Source organism: Erigeron canadensis, unplaced genomic scaffold (genome assembly GCF_010389155.1).
Source record: "Erigeron canadensis isolate Cc75 unplaced genomic scaffold, C_canadensis_v1 Conyza_canadensis_unscaffolded:282, whole genome shotgun sequence".
Classification (NCBI taxonomy): domain Eukaryota; kingdom Viridiplantae; phylum Streptophyta; class Magnoliopsida; order Asterales; family Asteraceae; genus Erigeron; species Erigeron canadensis.
The window spans coordinates 153,154-164,114 of record NW_025215693.1 but is presented as its reverse complement, the minus strand read 5'-3'; positions in this window follow the sequence as shown (position 1 = coordinate 164,114).

The following is a 10,961-nucleotide window of genomic DNA, read 5'->3' as shown; positions in this document are numbered from 1 at the left end:
AGAACATGCTTACCTTGTTTGCGAATGAACAGGGTAGGATCAATTGTGCCTTTGGTAAAGCCACCTCTAATCAAGAAAGTAGATAAGGAATTATACCATGCGCGGGGTGCTTGCTTAAGATCGTAGAGAGCCTTGTCTAACCTGTAGACATGGTTTGGTCTTTTGGGATCAACAAAACCTTCAGGTTGTTCAACGTAAACTTCTTCTTTGAGGTCACCATTCAAGAAAGCTGTCTTCACATCCATTTGAAACACTGTAAAGTTTCTGAATGCAACATAGGCTAAGAAGATCTGAATGGCTTCCATTCTTGCAACTGGAGCAAAAGTTTCGTCAAAATCAACACCAGGTTGCTGGCAATAACCCTTTGCAACTAATCGAGCTTTGTTCCTTACTACCACTCCATTCTCATCCTTCTTGTTCTTGAAAATCCACTTTGTGCCAATAGGTTCATCTTTTCTTGGAATTGGAACTAATCTCCATACTTTCAGTCTTTCAAATTGAGCGAGTTCGTCTTGCATAGCTTTAACCCAAATGGGATCTCTAAGAGCTTCAGAAACAGTTTTGGGTTCAATGTTGCTAAGAGAAAGTGCAACAAGACACTCATTCATTGAAGTACGAGTAGTTACTCCGGCTTGTGGATCTCCAATAATTTGATCTGTAGGATGATCTTTTCGCATACGTGACCATTTGCGATCATGAGGAAGAGGATCTTGTTGATTGACATCAACATCATCATCATTAAAACCAGAGTTTTGCTGAGAGATGGAATCATAGCTTGGTAGAACAGCTTCCTCGTAAGATGGATGATCAAATCAAAAGGCACATATACATTTGGAGTGTTCATCGGATTGGTAGTCTGGGTATATCGGGTAGGTTGTTCTTGAACATTCACTGGAGAAGAATTATCAGGAGAGGATTGAGAAGAAGAATCATTAGAAGATGATGAAGAATTACTACTTGAAGAAGTAGCAACTTGCTCAGAAGAACTTGATGATGATTCATGATGGTTGTCAGGAACTGGATCATGGTTCGGAATTGGTTCAATGATGACTTGAGGTTCTTCATCATGAATCGGTTTAGAATTGTAGAATTCTTCAAAAAGAATATCCAACTCATCACTTGTTGGAGCTGGAAACTTCTTGAATTTAGATGCCAAAGTAGAAGTCCTTGATGAAGTACTTAAATCACTTGGATCATTACTTGTTGGTAGCAAACTTTCTTGCTCAAAGATCATGTCTGACATCTCATCAAACCAAACATTCATTGTTTCTTGAATTTTATTTGTTCGGCGATTGTAAATTCGGTAGGCAATCGATGTCTTGGAATAACCAACAAAGTAACCTTCATCACCTTTCTTCTCAAACTTTCCAAGATTCTCCCGATCATTCAGAGTATAACAAACACACCCAAAGATATGAAAATAGTTGATGTTGGGTTTCCGTTTGTTAACAACCTCATAAGGAGTCTTCTCAAAACGCTGATTAACAATGGACCGATTCTCAGTGTGACAAGCAGTGTCAACAGCTTCAGCCCACATGTTGGAAGGCAACTTAGAATAAGCAAGCATGGTTCTTGCAGCTTCCACAAGCGTTCGATTTCTCCTTTCAACGACACCATTTTGTTGTGGGGTACGAACCATAGAGAATTGGTGAGTAATGCCTTTAGATTTACAAAATTCATTAAACACGACATTTTTGAACTCAGTTCCATTATCCGAACGGATGTAACGGACTGGAAGTTGAAGATTTACTTGAGTAGAAGTGATGAAATCGATCAGAATTTGAGTTGTTTCATCTTTGGAGGCAGGAAACTTGACCCAAGTATATCTTGAATAATCATCAACAATAACCAAGATGTATCTCTTTCTATTTCGGCTTTGTACTTTCATCGGTCCATAAAGATCCATGTGAAGCAAATGAAGAGGTGCTAACGAATTAGGAGATTTCTTTGGTGTATGAGAAGCTCGTTTAATCTTCCTAACAGCACAAGAAGGACAAACATGCTCACTTTCATACTTATAGTCTGGCAAGCCTTCAATAAGATGCTTGTTGACCAAAGTATTGATGGTAGGAAAATTTAGGTGAGAAAACCTTCTATGCCACAACCAAGAATTCTTTGATGTAGCTTTCGAAATGAGACAAATATTATCAGTTGGTTGGTTATCATCGAGATTAACGGTATAAAGGTTATCATCGCGGTCGCCACACAAAATGTCAACTCCCTCTAGAGTTTGAACTTTGCAAAGAGATTGTCGAAAAAGAACTTAAAGATTGTTGTCACATAATTGTCCAACACTGAACAAGTTATGACTTAATCCTTCAACATAGTGAACTTTCTTAATGACAATTCCATTGCGTTCAATATCACCATAGCCTAAGATAGGAGCGAAATTGTTGTTACCAAATCGAACAGTTCCCATGAATTGTTCGATAAAGTTCTTGAGCAATGCTTTATTGCCAGTCATGTGTTTTGAACACCCGAAATCGAGTATCCAAACACAGATGGTTATTTCCTGCAATCAAATAGAATTAATCGACTTTAGGTACCCACTTGAAGACGGGTCCTTTGTGGTTAGTTAAAACAGGCAGGGTATATAACTTAGGAAATGCATACAAACATGCTTTGGAATCAACATAGGCATTAACAAGCACATTATCAACAAGCACATTTGGATTAAACAAACGAACATTAACACACGAATCAAAAGTAACATGTCTACAAGCATTCAAACCATACACACAAGAATTAACATTGTTTACAACATCACAAGGCATAGCCTTGGCACCATTAACATTGTTTTTCAAAGAGGATTTAAAATATAAATTGTTTGACACATCAGAAACAAGCTTCTTCTTACTACCCACTTTTCTCCTTTGCCTTTTCTTCCTTTTCTCAACTTTAGTGATCTTAGGTACTAAAGACTTAGCTACCCATTTAGACTCACTAATCAAGCTCTTTCCACCTGTTGGATTGACACTAAGAAGATTAGAACGAGAGTTTTGAAGCACTTTTATCTTTTTAGACTCTTTTGGAGGTGCGAAAACTTCTTGTTTCTTAGGTTTATCATGAGAAAACCAGCCATATCTATCCCTATACCTAGTTGCACCATTTGAAGCATCCCTAGTTAGCAAAATTAAGCTAGATGTAGACACTTTAGTTAATGAACTAGATTGAGAGCTAGATGAAGAAATATTTGAATTGATTTATAGAAGCTTCACTTTGTTGTATTTGATTTTGGGAATGGTCTCAACTTGTTTGGTTTTGTCATGCTTTTTCGGGGTAGGACACTTTGTTTTTAACTTATTGATTCTTGGTTTTGTGACAGTCTTTGGTTCAGTCTTGACGAGTTTGGGAATAACTCGTTTCTTTGAATAATATGAAGTTGGAGCTTTGGAAAACGATTTTGGAGATTCCTCGTCTTTTGGTTCAACCTTGATTTTGGTAGATTCAATCTTTTTCTCAGTTTCAGAATCAAAAACATATTCTCCCTCCATGAATTTATCAAAATCATCTTTTGTAAAAGGTTTAACCGGAGAGATTTTTGAAAAATCAGAAATCTTGGTTTCCAACTTCACATTATGGGTAGTCTCAGGAATGAAATCAACTTGTACTGACACATCTTTGGTTTCACAAGAAATTAGAGTAGAAGTATCAACACCTATACTAGCACTAAGCTTAGGGTAAACAACTAACTTTTCAAGAGAATCACAAGTGAAAAACCTATAGTAGTACCATATCAAAACTAAACTATGCGCAAGTTCGTCATAAGATAAATCAGATTGCACATAATCATCAGCTATAGTAGCAGCAATTTGACATGAACACTCAAGAGAATCAGTCAAGGTCTGGGTGGAGGAATCAGTTGATGAAACACAAGTAGTCTGAGTGGAATGGTCTACTAAAGCACTTAGGTCAGTTTGAGTAGAAACATCCATACAAACTTTCTTAGTATCCACAACAGCTAATTTATCCTCCGAATTCGGACTTTGAGACTTTAAGTGATCAATAACATTTTGTTGAGATTCCACCTTTTGTTTCAAGCCTTCTATTTCTTTTTCCAAAATTGTGGATGGAACATACATTTTAGTAGATTTAGGTGAAATACCAATTGACTCTTGGTTTTGAAAATTTGATGCTATTTCTTCTAATTTGAAAATTGAAGATTCTTTAAAATTATAGGAAACATTTATAGCATCATAGTTAACAAAAAATTCAGTTTGAGGTATTTTCTCAACATCATCAGTCTCAAATTCGTCATCCAGTGGACGAATGAATTGTTGTACCATACCAAGTCGAAGAAATTTTTCATCATACAAAGGTTCTATTTCATCCTTGGCTTTTTGCAATGGTTTGATATTCTCAAATCCCAACCCGAGAAGAAGATCATCTTTTGCAATTTTTGACTTGTTAAAATAGGCAGTGAAATCCAAGAGAGGGTTTTGTTCAACTTTATATAGCTTCTCTTGATAGAAAAGTATATTCTTTTTAAATTCCTCAACTTGTTTTTCAAGATTTCCAATCTCAACGCCTTTTAGAAAACAAGTATGATTTAAGTCAGAAATCTTCCTTTCGAGTTCAACGTTGTTTGGTTTAGCTTCTTGAAGCTTCTTATTGAGAATATCAACATCCATTTGTCTAGCATTTGCTCGAAGCCATTCAATGGTCTTTTGAATTTCAAGTTCTTGATTGGCTTTTTCAAGATCTTGAATGGTCTTTTCAAGATTAAGACATTTTTCTAATAACTTAGAATCAGGAGAGGCATTCAACTCACATTCTTTAACCAACATCCTTTCTTTATATGATTGAAAGTCTAGTTTAATAGTATCATGATCAAAAAGTAATTTTGAATATTCTTCAAGCAGTTTTGAAAATTCACTTTTAGACAATGAAATACTATTTTGCAAATTCTTGTTTTTGTTGGCTAAAGTCTTAATATGAGTTGTCAAGTTAGATAGAGCTAACTTAAAGGATTCTTTATCTATAACTAATGAAAAAGTAGAGTGTAGATTTACCTCATCATCCGGGTACTCTTCATCAGTGCTTTCAGCCTTAAAATCTTTGTCCTTGGCCAACCTCGCCATGAAGCAAACATTAGCAGAAAGATCTTCATCTTCATCATCTGAGAGCAATAGCCATTTGTCATCTTCAGCAAGCAATGCATGACCGGCTTCCACTTGCTTTGCCAACAACATCTTCTGCTTGTAGTACTCATAGTTCCGCTTACGAGGTTGCTTGCAATCAATTGCAAAATGACCAGGAATCCCACAATTGTAGCACTTTTTATCAGAAGCTTTACCCTTCTCAACAACTTGTTTGTCATAGCCTTCTTTTTTTTCAACATGCTTTGATCCAGTTGATTCACCTTGTTCATAATTCTTGGAATGATAGTGTTCCTTCTTGGGAAATGCACTTGTTGAAAAAGTGCGGAGATTGTTATTTGTAGGCCTCGCTTTGTAGAACTTTTTCTTGAAATGCTTAGTTACCGCGACAAGAGCTTGATATAGTTCATCTGAAACACCATCTCTTGAAGCCATCATATCATCTCCCTCCTCATCAGATGAAGAGATAACTACCATTTGCCTTTTAAGAGCTTCAGAAACCTTCTTTTCAACAATCAATGCCAAAGGATCAGAAGATACAACTTCTGGCATTTTGTTTGATGAAGCTTTGTTTAGAACTTGATGTTCATTGAGTTTGAAGGATTCATGAAGATTATGGATGGTGAACTTGGCCAGATTTTGATGTTGCTTAATCTGTGTTCCATAATCTTCCTATTCAGGACCAAGAGCTTTGATGAATTTGATGTTTAACTCAATCTCTGATTTCTTGACATTGTTCTTCCTAAGTTCATTTATGACATTGCAGAATCTACCATAGACAGCCTCTAGAGATTCATTTGGCAATTTGCTGAAGTTATCAAACTCAGTCAACACATTTGTCAATCTTATTGTTGAAGTCAGGTCATATCCTTCCATTTGTCTTGCCACCTCATCCCATATCTCCTTGGCTGTATCATAAGAATCAACAGAACCATAGATTTCATCTGGTAGTGCTTTGTATAAGCATGATCTAGCTCTGTTATCTGCAGCTGTTTGATCTTTTTGTTCAGCATTCAAAAGATCAAGAGTGAGTATAGCACCAGTAGTGGGATGGCGATGAACTGCAAGTCCATTAAGAATGGAATCTTTAAGTAGGTGACCATTTGGTTGACATTCCACATAGTCCATGAATCTTTTCTTCCATAGTCCATAAGAACCACGGTAGAGAACTGGAGGTCTTGTATCGGAACCCAATGCCAATGCTTCACGAGAAGCCATTTGAAAGAGATTTGGTTTTAAACTTGAAATGAATTAAGAGTTGGAAAATTCAGGAACTAAAACGATCTTGGAGAAGATCGTCCTAGGTGATGATCGTTTTGGAAGATCGTCCTAGAAGAAAGAAGTAAGACGACTTAGTGAAGATCGTCTTAGGTTTAGAAATAAAGAGACAATTCAATAAAGATCGTCTTGGAAGAGATTTGTTGAAATTTGGCTAAGTATGGAATGAAACTGAAACTGAGAAATGATTTTGTGATTTGGAAATGAAAACTGAAATTGAATTCAAGAGATTTGAAATGAAAAAGGAAGAAAAGAAAAAAAAACTTGGAAATGAAACGGTCTTGATTAAGATCGTCTTGGAATTTTGAAGAAGAAAATGAGACAGTCTTGTTGAAGATCGTCTTGGGTGACAGAAACATTTTCTAAGTATTTTGTGAAAATTTGGACAGAGTTTTGATTTGAATTGGAAGGAATTAATTTGAGCACAACCAATCAATTATGATCAGTTACACAGGAAGTGTATGATTCCCAATCACAAATAACTTCAAAGAATCAACCACAACAAACCAACAACCAACAGACACTGAGACAATCTTGGTCAAGATCGTCCTAGAGTCAGGTAACTGAGACGATCTTGGCAAGATCGTCTTAGTTTCTGCCAAACTTTTCAAACACAAACAACCACTTTTCTCAACAACCACTTGTTAGAACGATCTTGTGAGGATCGTCCAACAAGCTACAACACTAAATGTATGAAAAATGAAGAGTCAAGCACTGAGACAATCTAGAGAAGATCGTCCTAGTGAAGATCGTTCTGTGGTCGTCTTCTTCATCATACCAGTTTTAACAAACTCCATTGATGACTTTTAAAACTTCCATATCTTTCGATTTAGTTGGAATTAGAACTTGAAATCACTTGCAAAATGTTTGTAATTATGCCCGCAACAAATCCTTGAACAAAATTCAGCTAATAACACAACAGAATCAAAATCCAAATTTTGAGCGCCAAAAACCAAAAATTCAATCTCGAGAATTCGATTGAATTGGAACTTAAAATTTGACAGAATTATGTTTTGAGCTATGAGGAATCTATTGGTGAACAAAAATTGATGATTTCATGTGACTTGAACGATGATTGATGATGATACAGGGACGGTTTTTGAAAAACGGTTTTTTGTTTGTTTTTGGATGAAAATTGAGATCAAAATCAGTTATGGATCGATATCAAAGTGATGTTTTGCTCTGATACCACATGATATAACACGATTTCTGCTCTGGATTCGATCTCAACAATGGCGGATCAAGTGTGTGTGTTCTTGGTGTGTTTAGTGTGTGTGTGATTTCTAGAGAGAGAGAGAGAGGAACGGATCTTGTATTAAGTATGTGTAAAAATGGAATTAAGGCTTATGATTTCTAATGTGTTAAGGGTATTTATACTCTAATTCTACAATTATCCTTATTGTCATATCTAACCCCTCAACATTAGAAATCATTTCACCATGTCTTAACAACAATTAAGTCTACTAACTTAAATTACAATTTATCACTATTTTTGGATTTCTAACACTATGTGTACAATCACTCATGAAAGCCCCTTGTTAACTTGAGCCGTGAAACAAACGCGCGAATATTATAGATAGTACTATCGGGGTTGACACCCCTGCTCGGGCTAGTCATGCTAGCTGGGTTAAACGGGCATATAATATAGCTACCACAATTTCAGTTTTCGTGAATCTATCCTCCTCAAGCTTAGGTATAGCCACTACAATTTTCTCCAAGAGTTCTTCTTCCGCATTCAATTCCACCAAGGATCTAGCATAGCTGTTTCGCCCCCTACCTTGGAGATAAGCATACTAAGACCAACTTCAATATACGCTACCATTGGAATATCATGCAGTTTGACCCAAACATGAATAGTTTTCATATCAGATTTTGTAAGATTAACATTTGGGTTCCAAACATTGAGAATAATAGATGAGCTTCTAATCAGCCAAGGACCATTTTCACGTACGTAATCCATACCATCTTTTGACTTAAACTTGAAGAAATAAAACCCATTTGCATTCATCATAATTCGAGATAGTCCATGTTTTACCCATGCATTTCTTACAAAATTTTCAACCGCCGGGTATGCAATTCTCTTACCCAAGAAATAGCCATACAAAGTATTATCATATGGAGCACAAACCTGTTGAACTGATTCCTTTGGTAAGAAGACATCAACACCTTCTACGTTGGATGTGGAACTAACTTTCCTAAGGTTAATTTTTCGTTTCACACTACTGCTACTCCCATTTTCACCTTGTACTTTATCAGCAAAAGTCACTTCTTTAATAGGAATTTGCTCAGCAGCGGTCTCAGTAGTGCTAAATTCTGGACAATCAACCTTAATTGAATTTGGTGTATCATCCTGGGATGATACTAGATTTGCAATTTCCTCAAGTAATTGATCACCCTCTTTTGCATCCGTTGTTCCTGTTTCACTATGGATACCTGCTAGTGGAACAGTAAAATCCCTGAACTTTGGTGTCCCAGTACTCTTATCTCCACTCAAGTTTGCATTAAAATTATCACCACCAGGGTTTTTAACAGACGCCTACTTTTCCCCACCTGTACCTTCTTTCTCACCAGGAGTAACTTTATTGGCATTAGAGCTACCACCTGGTGATGGAGTACCAGCTTTCAAAGGTTCTTTCCCAACTGGACCCTTGCTAGAATTCGATGAACCCTTTTTAACATTAGGGTTTTTTAGAATCGAACGAGCAGTAGGGGTCTTCCCTTCAATTTTCTTAATTCGACTAGCTAACCCACCACCAGGGGGGTTACCCTTCCCTTCATTCATCCCCTCCATAATTTAAATAACCATGCAGCCAACAAGAACAAAGTAGAACGAAAGAAAGAAACTAAATGAAGCACAAGAATAGCTAATGACGAAAAAACCTAACCCTAGAAAGCCCTAACGTGTAACTCGAACACCTTAATCAATTAACAAACTCCAAGGGATCTAGCTAAACTACACCAGGTAGCCGCGATCAAGAGCCTGGTAATCAATCAGGGGGACAAGAAACAGATTGGGGTTGGATAGAAAAAGGATTAGGGTTTAAGCGATAAGAAAAAGAAAACCATAATTAAACGTGGAATCCAACTGAAAAACCATGAAATACATGCAACCAGATCACCAAAAGAGATACTATGATTACATATACTCACAATAATCAAGTAGATTGAACAAAATTAGAGCAGTAAAAGATGAACCAAAATCACCAAAATCGCCATTTTTTGAGAGAAATACTAGAATCCATTCATGTACATAAACATGCCACCTCCCATGATGTCCAACTCATTCCTTGTTTTGCTTGTTGTTCCATAGTAAAAGTGCTCCAAAATATCCTCGTTGGTTCTATTGTGACCGTAACATTCCTTTACCATCTTCTTCATCCTTTGCCATGCTTTTCCGATGCTTTCATTGTCCGCTTTCTTGAAGTTATGTACCCTTTCAAAAAGTTTCAATCTAAGGTTCATCGTAAAGAATCTATTGCAAAACTTTTCTCTTAACACCTCCCAAGTGGTGATACTATCCGAATCTAGATCATCGTACCAATCTTTAGCGGATCCCGTCAAGGATAATGTAAACGTCAACAATTTCACCGCCTCTTCAGCTCCATTTCTGTAGTTAAACAGCCCAGATACATCATTAAAACTAGAGAGATGGCAGTAAGGGTCCTTCAGCTTCTCTCCATCGAATGCAAGTCCTTCCACACACTCAAGGTGATGCTTCTTGATGTTAATAGGGATCTTTGTCTTGGGTACTCGGATTGCAGGACTAGGCGTCGCAGCCATATTTCTTGCCTTCTCTATCATCGGTTGGTCGAATCCTAACTTATTCGCCATCTAAAGCAAGAATCTACCGAACTCTATTTGAATCTACCCTAAAGTAGTACTAACTAATAATAGGGCAAAAGAAAGACTATTTAAAATTATTCTAAGAAAATAAAATCTTTTTGTATTTTTAAAATTTTTAATGGTTTTTCAAATTTTAAGAAAAAGTAAAAACAACCTAAACTAACCTAACTTGAAAAGATAAAACTAATCATAAAAGACTAAAACTAACTTCTCCGTGTAAACACGAAAAAAAAAAAGTCGAATTACCCTAACCTAACTATATTCCTAAGTAAATAGTCCCCGGCAGTGGCGCCAAAAACTTGGTGCGCAGATTTTGTTAACTAAGTTCCTAACAAGTTTTAAATTTATATTACAAAGTTAACTTCTCTACTACACTCACTCACAGGCAGTGGACCCATTCGTTTATAGTATAGCAAATAGGTTAGACAAGGATCGTTCTCAGGGACTATGTTCTAAGAATGCAGCTAGGTGTAATTCTAAGATTGTTGGGGGTTTGTGACCGAGTTGTCACGGTGCTTAAACTAATAATAATAAAATGCAAATCCGGTTTTACCGGGGCTGGCCGTGTCGGAAGACACAACGAAAAGATTTTGTAAAGTAAATGCAAAACAATAATAATGGAAATGGTCAAGATTATTTATACTTGTTGAACGACTAATCACGACCAAGTTTCCTATCAAGTCCCCCGGTCTAAATGGTCAAGATTCCTATCAAGTCACCTAACCCTTTAATTAAGTTTCC